Source organism: Corvus hawaiiensis, chromosome 9 (genome assembly GCF_020740725.1).
Source record: "Corvus hawaiiensis isolate bCorHaw1 chromosome 9, bCorHaw1.pri.cur, whole genome shotgun sequence".
Taxonomy (NCBI): Eukaryota; Metazoa; Chordata; class Aves; order Passeriformes; family Corvidae; genus Corvus; species Corvus hawaiiensis.
Window position 1 is genome coordinate 17,398,526 of NC_063221.1, and position 17,801 is coordinate 17,416,326.

At 40.3% G+C, this 17,801-nt stretch overlaps 1 protein-coding gene across 5 annotated transcripts in view; it reads right to left on the reverse strand.

Annotated features, from left to right (window-relative positions):
- The window catches only part of LRRC8D (leucine rich repeat containing 8 VRAC subunit D), a 53,408-nt gene that overhangs the window by 18,696 nt on the left and 16,911 nt on the right, over nucleotides 1-17,801 (reverse strand). The window contains exon 1 of one of the 5 annotated variants that reach the window (XM_048312706.1): nucleotides 14,270-14,339. The exons of the other annotated variants lie outside the window; for them this stretch is intronic. The gene's annotated coding sequence lies outside the window, so the exon portion shown is untranslated. Of the gene's footprint in view, nucleotides 1-14,269; nucleotides 14,340-17,801 lie in introns of those variants that run through there. 5 annotated transcript variants of the gene reach the window in all.

Below are 17,801 nucleotides of genomic sequence, written 5' to 3' on the forward strand. Positions count from 1 at the left end.
TCACGTCATAGCTGAATGCAAGTCATCTTCGATACAGACCTATTTTTAAGTCTGTCTGGCATTATTTTCACAAGGATCTACTCAAGAACATTAGGACAACTAGCCATCCACTTTATTTACATTTTCCTGTTATCTCATTGCACACTTGGACGACTGCCTGTGTGTGTGGGTGTACAGCAATAATATACATATGACTACATACCCATCAGTCAAGACTTTAGGATTTGTCATGGCCAGACCAAAACACAAACGAAACCACCCATTTAATTTAAGATAAAGTTTTGTAACAGCCTGTCTTTGACCAGGAGTTCTGCCTGCCAAATCATGCCTGAAGTACATTTTTTTTAAACATGAAAAATTTTATCAAGGCCTAGAACTCTATGATAGTTTTTGTTCCCTTTTAGACTAAACAGAAATTCTAATCTCAGTTTCAAGTTCCTCAAAGGCTAAAAGAAAAACTCTTTCTCTTAGATATAAAACAACCAAGCACCTTTGGATTAATGAGAATTTAAGTAAATTATTCACTGGTTTCAATTTCCCAAGAACAGATTTGCTCTGGGAAGCCAAAGTGAAGTACTGTTCTCTACCCCCTTCACAAAGCTTGGGACATCCACACACAGCACCAACTGACCTAGCAGGTAAGGCCCAAAAGTGTGACTTTAAGAAGGCAGGTGATGATGCTATGACTGTGAGCTCTAAATTCTTGCATATGGGCATAGCCATGTCCATGTTCACTGTGAAGAAGCCCTGGATCACAATACCAAAGCTGGATCCTTGCTCACCACACATAAGCAGGCACTGTTGTTGCAGCCTAGTCCTGAAATACGGCTGATAGCTTATTATGCTGCTTGCTCTGTTCTGAGAGGCAGAGCTCCCGTTGGGTTAAAACATTCTGTATGAGACAGACCACGACGACAATCCTGCTCCTGGCTCAGCAGGGGCACACTGTCTCTGCCTCATCATGCCATGCGTCAGATGCCACTCACTACCGTTCACAATACTTGAATTGTATGTTCCAGGCACCTTGCGTTTCCATCTCTTGTGTCCTGATCAGTTTCTTCAAATTGAAATAAACAAGAAAAAAAAAAGTGATTTTTGGACAAAGACTCTGCTAGCACTTGATATTTATATTGCATAAAAGGTTCAATTCCCTAATCTATATCAAAGCCTTACTGCATTATACAGTGCGTCATCCTGTTTCAAAAGGCTTATGGCCCAAAAATTCAGTTGAATTGCATCAGATTTCCTACTATATAATACAACAGAGAGTTTGAGGAAGGCAGAGTTTCAAGACTGACCAGTTATGAAAAGGAAGAAACTTTAAGTTTCTACCATGGGCTAGAAATTGGAATAAATCTTTTATTTTCTACATTAACAACACTTTGACTTCAGCAGTAATCACAAAGTAAAGTCATCCTAAAAAAAGTTTTCAAGTATTGGCAGTGTGTTGGAATTATTCTCTACTATGCAACTCTACTATGAAAAGTGATTTAACAAATGCATCATTGAAAGACACAAGGCAGCAGGAAATTTTGGTATTTCAATGCAGTTTACAATTCACAAATAAAACCATTTCTCTCCAGTCTCTGAAACTCTTCCTTTGGAAGTGGAGCTAAGTTTTCCACATAGTTAATCTGGGTATAGTGCTTCTTAAGTGTTCTGCATAGACTTACTTGCTGAAGCTGGCCATATTCACTGATATTTGCTTTGTCAAATTACGAGAAGCAAGTTGTAAATAAAGCTTTGTTTCCGCCCCTAAAGGAGGAAGAAACAATTGACTGTATGAAATGAGTAATCATGAAGTGGTTTAAAACAGAAACAAAATCCCCATCAAAAATTAAAACAGTCATGGAGGTAAAGGCCAACAGGATTAGACTGCAAGACCTCAAATTATTTATATAAGAGCAATAATGCTATTATGACTCATTTATTACAGAATCTTCATTGCCCTCAGTTAACAAAAAAAATAATGTGACAATGGCATGCTTGAAATTAAGTTACATAAAATGATTTCTTGCCTCTGAGTTGCTGTTTGTGAATAGCTGCAATTTGAACAGAGATCTCAATAAATCTCCCTCACTGTAACACAGACTCAAAATTGAAGTTTTTTAGCAATAAGCAAAAGCATAATCATATTAACATAAAATATTCAACTTTTCCCAGTGAGACTTGCACTTAAGCTTTTTAATTACAAGGTCTACACCTCTATGATCCAAGGCAAGGATCAGCAAGGAACAATCAACCACATCGTATCACCACAGCCAGCTACTATAGTTTTCTCCAGTCCTCCTCTGTGACATCTGTCACTGTCAAAGCCACAATAGACTACAGGGTCTGACCCTCCAACTCCTAGAGAAGATCTCCTTGCCAACTGTAACACCATCTCACCAACCACTTCAGGGTAAACTATATCTTCTCAGTAATTTTAAGTCACTGAAAAGCCACAGGACATAAAATTATAAATTACCATAACCATGCCAAAACCCAACCATGGCCAAAACACAGCCGCAAAGTGTAGCTATTTCTCTGTAGATGAAAGCCAAGGGATTCTTAGTGTTTTATTTCCTCTAATGCACAAAACCTAAATGCCAGCAGCATGTTCCCTGGTAGAAGCCCAAAGACCACTTAAAAGTCTCCATTTTCAAGATGTCTTAAACTACATAACTTATTTCATTACTTTCCCCTCCTCAAAGTACAAAAGCAGCTTCAGTTTCCTCTATGATCCCCTCTGACTCTTGGAACTCCTGTGGGCAGACAAGAACAGCAAGAGTTATAAATACAGCTCGTATTTGGCATTAACTGAACATCTTTAATTTATGGTTACAATTACATTACAAAATGCACATATACACAAATGTGTCTTACAGATCAAGCCATCTTTCCACAGTCAGCAAATGATGCAATTTATTCAGTCATCACAGTCCAGATCAGACCAGTGACACTGTAAGACATCACACAAACAATACAATAGCATGTACTGAAGAACTACTGAAAACTCATTTAACAAATAAAAGCCATCTCGTAAAAAAATCCCATGAGAGTCTTTTGCTGCAGTATATCATCTGTGTTTCAGACTCAGCATTAAAAAATATTTAGCTTTTTCTACAACAAAGAATTTAACTTGTGTTGGAATGACTGCATGCAGGGAAAAATATGGCAGTCATACAAAAGCCACAAAATATCACAATTTACTGTGCCTCTTGATGCAGCTCTTAAGAGCCAATTCATAGCGTCTATGACTTCAATATCGTATTTTCTTCTGTTTACACCCCAGTGTCCTTATTTGCTTCTTTGCCAGATTAGCGATATATTAAGCTAGAAAGGCGGCCTGTGGAGGTAGGGCTGATGTGTTCCTTTTATGCTTGCAAAGAACTTCAAAGGAAGTCTGCTCACTGGTCCCCATCTTTGGGCCACAATGGCCTGACAACAAAATAATCATTCCCACCTACAAGGACAGCGATGCTAAAATGCTTCATCTTTCCTAGCTGCTCAAGTTTTAAAACTTTTACTGCATCGCCCTTTTTCTCATATTCTTGTTCTAAGACTTCTCTCTCTTTATAATCCTGCAGATTGCTTTCCACCAAGACTCGGGCGCTGAACAGACGTGGGTTGCAAGACCCATCCCGAGCTGACTGGTTTTCTTTGAGCATGTCCATGTGCTTCCTCATGGACACACTGACAAACATAGAGGAGCTCTCTGCTCTTCACATAACATCTCAGGAGCACACTGAGGTATACACTGCTAACAATGCTGAGCAGCTATCCCAGGGCTTGGAGACCATGAAAGGGAAGCAGCAGTGAAACAACCCTCACGGTCATTATCCCTGTACCTGCATCTCCCCATCAACATTTTCTGTCCACTTGTATTTACCAAATGCAATTGTGACACCAAATAAAGTTGTGGGTGTGCCTGTTTCACCTACATGTAACCTTGAGAAGGAAAAAAAGGGAAAAAAGTAATGAAACTTATAACATTTGTAACTCTCTATTTAACAACAGAGAAGCTTTCTCCAAAACAACTGTCAAGAGGTAACTACAAAGGAAACTGAAGACTTTTGCCTGAGAAAAAAACCACAGCTAAACCTTCTTTCTGTAACTTAAATCTCCTTGCTCTGTTCTATTTCTCTCTCCTCTTGATGGTATCAATCCTCAACAATGCTTCATTTTCCCTGCAGATCAATTAATTTAATACAACAGAGGAATACTGTACAATTATCATCACTGAAAAGCTGAGTGCTCAAAGCCAGCCTGCTAACTCTGATCCATGTATATTCTATATGTAGATCAGCATGTATGCCCTGCAATCAGAGGCACAATGACACATTTTAGCACACAGGGTGCGTTCTCCCTTTATCGCCATCTCCCCTTCATACACACACCCTCAGTGTTCCTTCAGCCCGAATTACGCTCCTTCTAATATTAAATTTAGAAACAGAACTCTGAATCACCAGTTCCTGTTGTGAAAGTAGCTAGAAACAGATACAGCAAAAGAAGTTTTCTAGTAAACAGCTATAGAATAATCAGTCCACCGCATTAGACCCCACTGTTACCAACTGTTTTATAAGCCTAGGAGAAGAGATTATATACATTTATATAAACAAAATAATTTCATTTCCTGCACGTCTAATCCTTCCTAGAATCACATAAATTCTTACCTGTTATGGTATCATGCAGCAGTGAGTTTCAGAAATTAACTGTCCACTATAAAAAAGAAAAAAAAAACCACACCCAAAACCCCTTCAAAAATATTACTCAAACTCATTGCTTGTGAGCCTGCTGCAGCACTTACTCCATTCCATTCTACCTTTTCTCAACCTTTCTTTAGATGCACCTTCAAGAGGAGGAACAGAAAGATCTAAGCTGCTGCTTTGCAAGACAAGAGCAGCACAAAGATTTCAAAACTGATTATATGCAAAAAAGGTCAGTTCCAGAGAGAGAAGAGTTCAGACAGCATTACATACAAGTTAGTCCGCCCTGCAGAGAATGATTACTTCCTAGCATACGCAGCGTGGAAACGCACTCATGTCTGCCAGTTTGAGTCCATGAGGAACCACATGCATGGTTAGGAAACTCTTGGTCACCAATTGTGGATTCCAGTTTCTTCAGTTGCTCTTGAAATATTTAACAAAGGAGCTATGTATCTCAGGCCAAGAGGCACCACCCACGTATATGCCTCATGTAGCATACATACACACACACACATCCACGCTATATATAGATACAATTTCTAGCAGAGACGCAAGCTGATGCTCAACTACACAGCACACATGAAGAACATTTTGGTTTGCAGGTTTGTATAGTCCCATCTATGACTTACTGAAGTCAGTGGGACACCACATAATCACTACACTCAGTAATTCCTGTATTTAGCAGGAAGGACACTTTCAGAAAATCTTTCAGGCCCTGGGAACATTTTGGGTGGAATCCACCCCTTTCCTCTGTTATTTATTTGTTCTAGCACTTATGCTCTCTTGCCATTACAAATGCACTTATTTCCAATTGCCTGACTGCAGCTCCCAGACATCAGTTCTGTGTCATGCCTGTTTCTGTTTGTGTTTTAGCCTCCAGTATGCTCTCCCTCAGAAGGTGCTTCCCACCAATTATCAAGTTCCTCCATTCATCTATTAAGAAACAACAAACCCAGCAACAGAATGAGCCTTTCAGGCTCTCCTTGTAGAACATCAGTCAGCCTTCAAATATCTCCTCTGACTTATGTGAACTCACTCCATTTTCAACAGGCTGTTCGTGACCTCAGAATTCTACACGATTCACCTTCCTTTGCCCATTGCCCCTCCTGCACCCAAAGTTATAGCCCTTTGCTGCCCTGTAAGACAGCAGTCATGTTCAGTCGTCGACTCACTGTAACCTCAAGCAGTCTTCTCCCCAAGCTCCTATTCTGTCACTACATTGAAGTACAACACCTGCAGGCCCCATGATATTGCAGACTATATTAAAATGCACTTTTGATTGATACAGTTCACCAGGCTATGCAAATTCCTGTGTACAAGCTGCCTTGTCCTTGTTTACGACACTGCCTAGTGTGATATGGCCTGCCAATTTTATCAGTACAGACCCTATCCTTGTCTCCAGCTACTTGATGAAAAGGTTCAATGGAATCTGGCCTCACCTCAATCCTTAAAACAAGACTTCTAGAAGCATTCCCATTTGATAATGATTCACCACAAGTGACTAACTTTTAAACATCAGTTAGTCAGTTCTTAATTCGTTTACTTTTGCAATATCCCAGAGCCATAACATGTCAGGACACAAGTCCCCAAGGGGCACAGCAGTCCTCACTGACTACCTCTGCTGCTGCTGAGAAAGGGAACAAGAGACAGGACTTGGAAGGAGCTAGGGAGCAGCAGAGGACCACATGGGTTGAACTGTCTCCCTCCCCCTTACATGAGATGACTTCGAAGACACAGCTTTACCAATCTCATAGAGTCCTGGTTGCTTTAACTTTTCCAGTATTTTGGTGACTCTTAATGTCAAGCTAGCTGGAAGATGATTAAGTCAATCTCCCACTCTTTCCCTGTCTATTCTGGCACAGTTGGTTTTAAGACACTCAAAACCAACAGTTACTAAAAACTGTCTGCAGGCCTAAAGACTTTTCACCAAGGTCTTTAAAACAATCAAGCCACAGTGCTGCTGATTTACACATGTGCATCCCTAGAAGGAATTTTAATTTATTAAATCAGACTTACTTCTCTGTTGGAATTGCATTGATGGTATCACATTCTATACCTTCCCAAATATGGAAGAGTATTAACAAATCCTTCTACTTTTTTGCATGAGCTACTTTATTATCTCTGTCTAGTAACTGGAATTATTTCTAACACAGCTCAGCTGTAGAAAATATTCAGTTAATTCTCTTACTTCCTAACTTCTAACTTGCATTCCCATGTATCCATTTCCCCCTTAATTACCGTTTTTTCTTTGAAATTTCTAGATGTGTCCTGAAACCAGAGGGCTATTAGTAGAGATGTCTTCTTTCTTTAAACCAGAATTTCAGCTTGTGGACTATTTAGTATCTTCTTACAGAGACCTGTTTTCCATTCACCTTTTTTTTTCCTACAGTAACATCAAGTTCTCTGTGATGACAAATACGCTCTTTTGAAGCATTAAGTATAATTTCTTTGGGGCTGTTCTCTGTTTGTCTACCCTTTACATTAATGGGTCACACTCAGTGGTCCCATGGCAACCACCAACTTTTAGCTGTGTGATACCAAAGTCCACAGTAGCTTTCTCAGCTGAAGACCTGAAACAAGAATTGACCTGCAGTGGCCTAAATTTCCATGGCACTGAACATGTTTCCATGATGCCAATAGGATGTTCAGCACTCTGGAAGCAACCAAAACAAAACTAAACAGAGTGTACAAAGGGAAACAAACCTGTACATTTGCTGATCAGCCATTTCAGACACCTCTAAAAAGCCCTTCAAAATCTACTTCTTGAGTGTAAAGATGAGGTATTTACCAAGTAAGCAACTTGGTAAGTCAACCAGACTGGACAATATCCATATTTTGACTCCTCTCCATCAGCCTGACCCTCACTCCAGGTAACAGCTTCTGCACAGCCCAGCCATCTGCTGCTTGTTTGATGAACAAGACAAAATGAACCGACCTCAGTCTGATCCCAGTGGGACACTGCCACAGAAACTGCACTGCTCCTCAGTCAAGAAAGGCAGTGCAAAGCACATGCACTCAGAGTGTAGACAAAATATCCCACATCTGCTCAAGGTGAGAGGCATCTGTGCTCTACTTGGATTTGCCCATCCAGTCAATTAAACTTTAGTACAGAATCAGTCCTTAGCCTCTAGGACCAAGCCTTTCACAGGGCAATAAAACAAAGTATTCAGCAAGAAAACTACAACATTTGACATTTTAACTGCCTCAGCAGTAAGAAAAACATTCAGAACCTGCCATTTTCACAACTTTATTTAAATAATATTCTAAGTATTCATACACAGTGATCTGTTATGTGTTCTAGAAGCATGGCAGTAGCAGTCTACAGATAGAATTCTGCAGTTCAACATACACGATGGAACTTCCACCTAATCGCACATGGCTGCTGAAACACATACTTGCATGAATTCAGTTAAATTAGAAATTCCCTACGATGTTTCACAAGCCTAAATTCAGTAACTGAAAAGGAAATAACCTGTGTTCTTCCTGTACATCAGCCACAGCAACTTATTTTGCAGAACTGAAAATGACTAAGGAAGAATACCTACAGTGGTTCAAACATTCCTCTTTTTATTAAAATAGGAAGAAAAGGAGAAAAAAAAGACTGTAGCAGTGCATTAAAATGCAAAATGGAGAGCTCTGCCCATAACTTTTCCAACAAATTCTCCCTGAATTAGGCAGCAAATGTTCAAAACTGCCAATCTGCACAAACAGTTTAGTCTAAAGTGCACAATCCCTGTGCCAGATTCCTCTGTCCCTTTCTCTCAGGCTTGAAGCAAACATAACTATGCAGGTTGCCAAAAGCCTCAGATAACAGAACATTCAGCCTCTTCCTACTACCCAGATTTTGCAAATGTTCCCTGCTTCATACACACACCTGAAAAAACTTTGTATGGGATGGGAAGAATTTCAGTTTGGGGTGGAAGTCCAAGATTTGCTTGGAGGGCTTGTACTCCTCTAACTTCCTTCACCCTCCTCCCATCAGCTTAGAAAAATCTTAGAAGACATCAGCAGCTTTACCCACTTAAGTGCACTCCATTCACCATAAAAGATTCAATATGTGAACTAGAAGTTTCTACTGAAATTTTCAGTCATTACACGGTTAGTGACAGCTTTAAAGGATGCCATTAGCAGCATTCCAAAGGTCTATTGCAAGGACTAAAGTCAGTTCACATCCTCTCATAATTTCTGCTTAAGGTTAGCAGAGTCAGAAGCTTGAATAATGAATTCAGATGAAAGTACAGGGTGACTTTAAATACAAGTGCTATTCCTGACTAGTAATACATCTGCATCCATATAAAGCTTCCCAAATCCTTAAGAACAGCCTTCCTATATAATATAATCCACTTTGAGGCTTTGTCTGCATAAGGCACTTAGGATTAATTCTTAAAACAAAAACCATGCAAATTAAAAAACTGATTGATTGAACTGCTTGATGAAAAGAACAAAAAAATGTTCTTTTTCAGAATCAGAGTGACTCTCAATTATTCTGCCTCAAAGATGTAGGATAGTTGAAGCAATTCACTTTAAATTCACACCTTCAGCTGACTTGAATAATTTCTTAATGGCATGTGAAGACAAGACTTAACTCCAGAATGACACACAGAATTTACTCAGGAGTAACTGTCCAAAATATCTCCCTTGGGAGACAGGCCCAGACAACACAACACATCAGGACACTGGTTGAACACCAAACCATTCTAAGAAGAATGCAAGAAGCCACACAATCAGAAAAGCTTGAATTCTGGTAAATTGAATTTCTGGCTGTGTATTTGCCAGGTTTTAGAGAAGCATTTCCAGCAGGCGCCTAGCCTTAGCTTGAAAAGGCTCTTATTCTGACAATTATCCATGATTCTTCTCCATTCCTTCCCTTCCCTTTCTCCACAAACTGCATTCCCCAGCTGCTCTCCCAAACCCCAGCCTGTTGTCCTGACAGCTGACACATGGGGCACAATATAAGACAGAATGTGACAGCCCCTTCTTGACAGATTTTAAGCATCACCTGCCTACCATGCAAAGCAGCTTGGAACAGAAACTGCAGGTGCAGAACCAGCAGAGAAGTGCTTTGACTTTGGATGCTCCCTCCCCCACAGCTAGGCTCTCATTGTTTTTTCCTGGGGATAAATCTTCACATCAGAGCCACAGCCTCCTGCAGATATAGATCAGCATTGCGCATCCCACCATTCTCTGTCACTGACAAAAAATAGCTCTGGAGGGAGAGGAGGAGGTTTTCAGCTATTTTCTTCTCCAGTTCTCTCTCTCCTCCCTTGCAATGAGGGAGGAGCCATTTTCTCATGTTCATGGCTTGATGTCAGAAGTAACTGTTTTCTTACTCTATGGAGCAGTAAATCCCCAGATGTGCCTGTAAAAGAAATTTAATAGTAGCCACAATGTTCCAGCAGCATCCTCAGCAACACGACTACCAGGCTTTTCATGGAAGAGCTGAAAGAAGCTGGCTGGCATATTACTTGTTTCCTTACCAGAGGCAGCCCAGAGAAGTGGCTGGAGCCAAAAGGAGAGGTCTGCATAGATGCCTCTCCTAGGCACCACTGATACTCTTACAGGGTTCAAAAGAGCCACAGGAGAGGGACATTTTCCTAGACAGGATCAAAAATAGATGGAGGAAAAGCATGTAATATACGATTCTTTAATTTTCTCATAAACAGTAACTTTATTCTTCTTGAAACATTGATTGACATTTGATCCTGTTATGAACAATTCTGAGGCCTCCCCCACAGAGCATCTAAGCTGCATCACATTAAAGCTGTTCCTTTCTCCTTGCCTCTAGCATATTCCTAACATGTAAACAACTCTGCTGTGCACACAAGCAAAGGCAGAGCTAGCTAGTGAAAGCTGCAGCACTAAGGGCACCATAGGATCTCATCCAACCCTAATAACCCATTAATTTCACAGGGCACTGTATTTATTAACTAGAAGCCAACTGCTATTAATGCAAATGTACATGTGAAAAATTATCCCATTGGAAAAGCTGAAGGAACATTACAGACTGATTTTTCACAGACTGTCATGTTTCACAAGCTTTGTTACCCCTGTAACCCAAACATACAAGAAACACCAGTCTGAATGGTGGAAGAATTGTGACAGACTAGGAGAAAGGCAAGAGTCGGGAAATCCAGCAGCCTTACTGTCTGAGGATTTCAGCTGATGTGACACCACATGATAAGTAATGTTCTTGTGGCCAAGCCTCAAAACCCATAGGGACTATTTCCAGTTCAGCTTAATAAAAAGAAAAAAACCCCAATCTTACTTCTCACCTATTCAACAGTGAGGTAATTAACAAGCAATACCTTACAAAAGTTACCAAAGTTAATGCAAAAGGATTGCCCAGCCACATATTTTGTGTATGTTAACTCCCACTTCACAGGCTCTGGACCAAGACACTCAGGGGAGCTGCCCTGGTGAGTCTGGTTCCTTAGGGCAAGTTCCAATAGCCAGATTCACCCGCTCTGCCGTGGAATCCTCTTACAGCACCATTACTCAACTCACAAATCTCTCTCCGCAGGCAAATCTGATAAGGTCTGGAGGAAACACCAATCCATCTCTGACCCCTGTCTCATTCATCCAGGGGTTCTGCAGTGGTCCCAGGAAAAGCTAATGTAACTGCAACTACTTCTCTTTAGGGACTTCTCCGCCTTAGGAGGTTTCCAATGTCAGGAAGCCAGAGTGAAGTGGTGCTCAAGCTGTGAACTGAAAACAGCTGCACTGCCAGGCTGCAACATCAGGACTTAGAGCAGGCCAGGGTGCCTTGGGTGACCATTCCATCTGCAGTTTTTTGCCCCTTCAGTTAAAACAAAACCTGGTGATTTCTTGCTGTCCTTCTGATTTCTGCTGTCCACACCTACTTTGTAAACTGGAGCAAATCAGTCATGTCCCAACACCCACTAGCTTCCTTTGGCTTCTTTCTCACATTCAAAAATGTCAAACTATGAATTCCAGTCCCTGCTTCTTCCTTCCACAATGCAAAGTATCACCCTAGTCACACACATCCTTCTCCCCTCCCACTTCTTGTCAAATCCCACTGCCCATACTGACACCAGAGCAAGTTTTATCTACTTCAAGCTGTGAAATCATCCACTTCTTCCCAGCACCCCTCAAAAGCAAACTGCTTTCCTGTCCTACTCTCTCTACAAGCCAGCAGGTGAACACCCACTCAATCCTGCATATGACGTTTACCAAAGGAGGTTTTACTGGAGTAAAACAAGCATTCAGGAAGGTCTAGTTTTATAAATAAAATTGCATATTCTTCCCTGCAGCTAAAATCTCATCTCCACATTTCCCACTTTCAGTGCTTTTAACACAAATTAAAGAGGCGGGGGGAGGAAGAACTTTCTCCTTCCATAGTCTGTTCCCAGGCAAATGGCAGTTTTACTACAAAGGTCAAACAACCTCTTTTTAAAAAACTTACTAAAGCCTAACTCTAATGCTACCCTTGCAAAGGCTAAATCCCCACTCATAGTAACTCTGCAGTATGCAATAAATGCTGTTATACAGCATTTATAAAGCAGTACAACTAAATCTTAACTTTTGACTACAGCAAAATAATGGTCACAGCTAAAGGAAGCCAAAGTATTTCATTATCTGCAGGCTGGAAATTTTAGACAAATCTTCAAAGACTGAGGCTTTGCAAAGTGCAAGGGTCAGCTGCTGTACCCTACATACCTGACAACATGCAATGTCACGAACACCAACACCGGAAGGTCATAGCTACACCATAGTGCCAAATACCTGGCAGCCTTTCTCTTTTTACAGAAGCCTGATTAGAAGACTACAGCCAAGCCATAGTTCAGAATTTAATGATTAAGAGAACCACTGTACTGAAAATGTGAAGCATTTCAAGTTTAAATTATGAATGATAGCAATAGCTCAAGTTAAGATTATTACACATTTTCATTCACCTTTCACTCTTATAAATAAATAAAAATGAAAGGTTGGGCAGTGGCTTTTTGTACACTGTCAGCAAACAAATGCCTAAATGGATGTTCACCATGCACTAAACATTCACGATTCAGTACCAAAATTGCCCAGGATTGCACATAGCGTGCTTTTAATTTACCAAAAAGACAAAACACAGCTTATTACCTCTTCTAACATCAGAGTCACAAGACCTATCTTGTATCAAAGGTCTGCCCCAGACAGGAACACTCAAGAGGGTATCAATTAACCTCTTAAAGGATTCCAAAAGGTTGCTGAAGCTTCCATGTCTTTCATGGATTGGTTTTGATTGACCTCGCATCTTTGACCTACTACAATTGAACCCCCCTTAAAGCAGACATTATTTATGTTAATTTAACTGAATTCAGAGGGCTCATTTTGAGTCATCCCTTCAGGGTCACACTGCAGTCAGCAGCATTCTTCACTTTTACCACTATCCCAGCATAAAGGCAGAAAGCACCCTGGGCCCAGGGTTTCCCATTAGACACCCAGCTCAAATGCAAACCTGTAGAAATACAAATCCTTCACTGACAAATGTCTATTGAAGAAAAGTAAACAACCTGTATGTGAGAATTCCTGAAAATCAGGAATGCCATTAGCCATGCAGCACCTGGTATACCAGTGCACTTCAAAAAGGTCATGAGGTAAGCATAACCCTAACACACCAAATGAGAACATTTGGCTCCTTCAAAGTGCTGTAACCTCATCAAAACACTTGAATCAAATCTGACATTTATATCTCTTTAAATAATGTGTGAGCAAAAGCAAAGACAAAGCAACATTTGCAGTTCAGGGAAAGACATCAAAACAAACACGTTCCTAGTACTCAAATGTTAAACTACATGTGGGAATCTGATGATCTTTTGAATGCCTGAAAGCTAGGACACAGAGGAAAGGGCATCTTGTTTTTAAATTAATTATTAATCAATCTTTTCAGCCATCAAACCCCTGCAATGACTCATCCACTTGCTTTACCAAAGTCTAAACTGTTATGGGAAGACTGCAATTCCACTGGAACATTATCCTCCTGAGTGCAATACTTAACCCTATATACGAGAAAGGATTTTAGTAGATTCATTTCTCTTCCACAAGATCATCAAGTCCTCATTACACCTGGAAAGAAAAATTGCAAAAAAAAAGAAAAAAAAAAAAGGTAGAACAGTATTTAGAATTTTACATTGAGAGAAACAAGAGATTAAGTCTATCTCAGTTATTCACTGCAAAGCCAGTATTCTTCCAGTGACAGTATACACTGTAAATAATAAAAGAATTCACATCATCAGAAGTTCTCAATTATCATGTCATTGAATGATACAATTCTTCGACACTCATTCAGTGTCTGTAAAGGAATTTAGAGAACTGTGGATTGATAGAAGCTACTTTTTAAGTTTATGAAATTATGAACTTGATCCTATACCCCACATCCATGAAAATCTCTTTTCTAAGTTTGACAGCTCTACTAAATAAACCAAGCTGCAAGACTTGAGCTCAGTTGGTGATACCTATGTACAGAGCTTGCTCTTTTCCTCTGCTAAAATTATATCAGAACATTACAACACATTTGCATATCTCCCACACATGTAACTTTTTGCCAGCAGTAACAAGATGACATCAAGGCTTAGAAAACGTACCAGAGACAGAACGAGAGAGTGGAGTTTCCTGCAGGAACACCCAGGCTGAAGTCCAGCAGCTGCCAGGGAAGGTGCTGCCTTTCTACCAGCCCGATGCCTTCCCATCAGGCTCCCACTTAACAGTGGCAGATGTGAAGCTCCACCCAGGAAACCAAAAGCTTCCTACTGTTTCTCCCCTCTCCACGGCCTCCAGGCTACTACCAGGAAAACCGGTATCGCTCCACCCTTTTTCCATACGAATGATTTACATCTTTTCCCTTTACTATGCTCAGCCTTGGAGCTACCACAGAATACAAGGAATAGGAAAAAAAAGTCTCTGCTGAGTTATCTCCCCTAGTCTCTCCCGTATGGTTTTTCTGGAAATATTTCTAGTAGCAGCCCAGAGTCCTGCTGTTGATTTTAATCAGGCAGAAGTAATACGAAATTCACATGACTCCTGTCAGTTTTCCAGCCACACAAGTTTTGCAAAAACATCAATTAAAACAATCTGATCTTCCAACTTTTACCTAGGAAAGCTATAAAAAAAATTACAGAGGTAGCAAAACTTTGGAAAAAGTTTAATTTATGCATTGGTGCACAGATCTTTTCAGAAAAGCTTTTCATTAAAAAATAAAAATTATGACAGCACTGAAGATTTTTGGCACTTTACTTCCTCCAAAGATGCCAGTGTGGAAAAAAAAAAAAAAAATCTAATTGAGCCAAGTAAAAGCAAGTAATAAAAAGTCACAGGAAAATATCTGACCTGCCATGAATAAAGTGTTACTAAAGTGTGAAAGTGAGTTTAAGTGATTTTGGAAGTCAGTAATGGAACCCAGTGTTATTCAAGGTATGCTACACACTAGAAATTCTGACTTGAATGCTCGAGTTATAGGGAGCCATGGCCTTCCTTCTGTATCTTTACAGCGGCCCATTTTCACCAGTCCCACCCTACCATGACATCCCAATAGCAAAGCTCAGTTAAAATGCAAATAGAACAAGACAATTAATCTGAAACTCAAGAAAGTCACATATTGTGCAGGAAAATTTGAAAACAAGCCCGTACAAGTGCGACAGTGTAACAATAACTAACAGACCAAATACAAGTCCCCCCAAATCATTAATACTTGTTTTTTAATGACCATGGTAGCTGCAGGGAAAGTGCCTTTGTAACATAATGTAAGGCCCAACTAAAAAAAAGTGAAATAATCAAAAATTATTTTTGTTAGTATCAAATTAGGCCAAGTATACACCACATACTTGGGGTTAAGATTACTCCAGGAAGCAGGCTTTTTAACACCAGCACACTTAAGATCTAAATTACCATGGACTGTGGAATGGAAAAATGCAGAACCGCATAAAAGGAAGGCAAACCCTGCTTACAAAATAGCAGTGAGTCAGCTCCTGAGGACTGGTCTATGACTGCTATGAAAACAAGATGCACATTCCTTATGTGCACTCCAATTGTACAGAATGAAAACAAGCCCATCCCCTAAACAGGCTGTTAATAGGGCAGATGACATTGCAGAAAAGGTGTCAAGAAACATCAGTAACATCCTTTAACCCATACAAACCTCAGAAAACATTTTCAGCCAGTGCTGATCCACAGAGCCTTTTAACCATGCACTCATCTATTCATGTTTGAGGCATTTAATAAGCAAGAAACATTCGTATCCCTGGCCTCGATCAACCAGTAACAGCCTATCTTGGGGACACCTCTAACTCTAAAAAGTCCTTGAGATATTCTTTAGAGAGTCTCTTTCTAAAACGCCATGACCCTTTAGCCTGTCTAGTTCCATCATCTGTAATCAGACTACCTAGAAAACCAAGAATAAACTCCAAGGCCTTTTGTGACATGCTGTGAAACTATTAATATTAACAAGCCATTCAATATCATAAGGAACACTAAGTAACATAACTACTCCAAACATTTATTTAGAGAACACAACTACATTTGCCCTCATCCAAAAATCAAAGGTAAATGGTGGGTTTTCATAAGCGTCTCCCTCTTAGCAAGTGCCCTTGGCTACAGGCAGCTCTCTCCTTGACCACATTATAGCTCATTTTGTTGGTGCTGTTTAGGGATATCTGGGGGTTTTCTGGTCTTCTGCTCATTTTGCTGTTTTCTAGATGTTATGGGTGAATGGAGCTTTTCTTGGTATATTGATTATTTCTGAGAAAAAAAATACATTCAAAGAATTAATCCAGCACACATGCAGGGGAAAAAAGTCTATCAGGTCTATCAATATTATTTTGTTGACAGCTATTAAAACAAGGTGCTGACCACTGAATATCATGCCAGCACACACTGAATGGAAGCACCCTGTCCAACCTCTCTGAAAAAAACAGAAACCTTGAAACCAGCTCATTTCAGGGAAAGGATTAAAGGTGGTTTTTCCAGGTGTCCTTGCACATTGGATCCCTCTGCCAGACACTGCAGTTTATCTTTGCTAAACACTTACACTGCAGAAGTACCTAGAGACCTCAAGTAGGTCAGGACCTCAGCATGCAAAGTACAAAATTGATGCATAATACTTGACAGCCCCTGCCTCATCATATTTTTCCATTTCAAGTGTTTGCCTTCCCACTAGCGCAGCTATTTGAACAACCTACACAAGGAAAAGAAACTCAATGACACTGCAAAAAACCCACCCAAGTTCCAACACCAACGTATGAAAGTGCTATCCAACATACAAAGAAAACAGAAGCAGCCCTGCCCCTCATTAGGATATTATACATAAAGATCTAGGTGAAAGTCAAATCAGAGCAGGTTTGGGGCTTTTTAGGTTGGCATACCTCCAACTATTCTAACAAAGACAGAAGAGGCTGTTGAAATAAGCTTTGGTAAATGTTTATGGATGAGAGCTCCAATTCTCATTTTCCCATCTCCTACAACCTAGACATACTCTTTCAGTGAAGGGAAGAATTTCTCAGTTGCTGCCTTCAGATTGAACCCTGGTTGAGACAGAGCAGGGGTGCAAAGGCAAATTAAAAGAAAATTTAAATGAACTGCAGGGAGTAGAACGTGAGTGCTAAGCCTCATGTTTGCATCCCCTGAATTAGTTCCCTTAAAGGCGAAAAAATATGCAATAAATCTGAAATTAAGCTTAACAAAATGATAGAGTTCTTGGCAACCTGATTATTTTAACAAGTTGACAGCCAGTTATTCCAAATTGTCTCAGTTTAAATACACATACCAGGACAGCACTATCCAGAGGAGAGGGCCAATACACTCCTGCAAGATCAGCAGTGCTTTACATTCCATGTTCTCCCTTCTGATATCTCCCTGCTCCATCATCACCCACCTCTGTCTTCACAAATACTCACCCAGATCCTGCAGAGGTTACCTGCAGCTCCCCATCCAGTTTCCTGAACTTAAAAGGAAAAGCTGGTATTGCTGTGGACTTGACTGCAAGTTACCACCAACCAGTGACTGCCCAAGGATTAGGGAGCACACGGACTAAGGAAAACACAGCCATTGCTTATCAGCCAAAAGGTGGTGACTTGACAGGTGATTGTCTGGTTCTACCACAGCCCACTGCTTCTTGCATCTAAA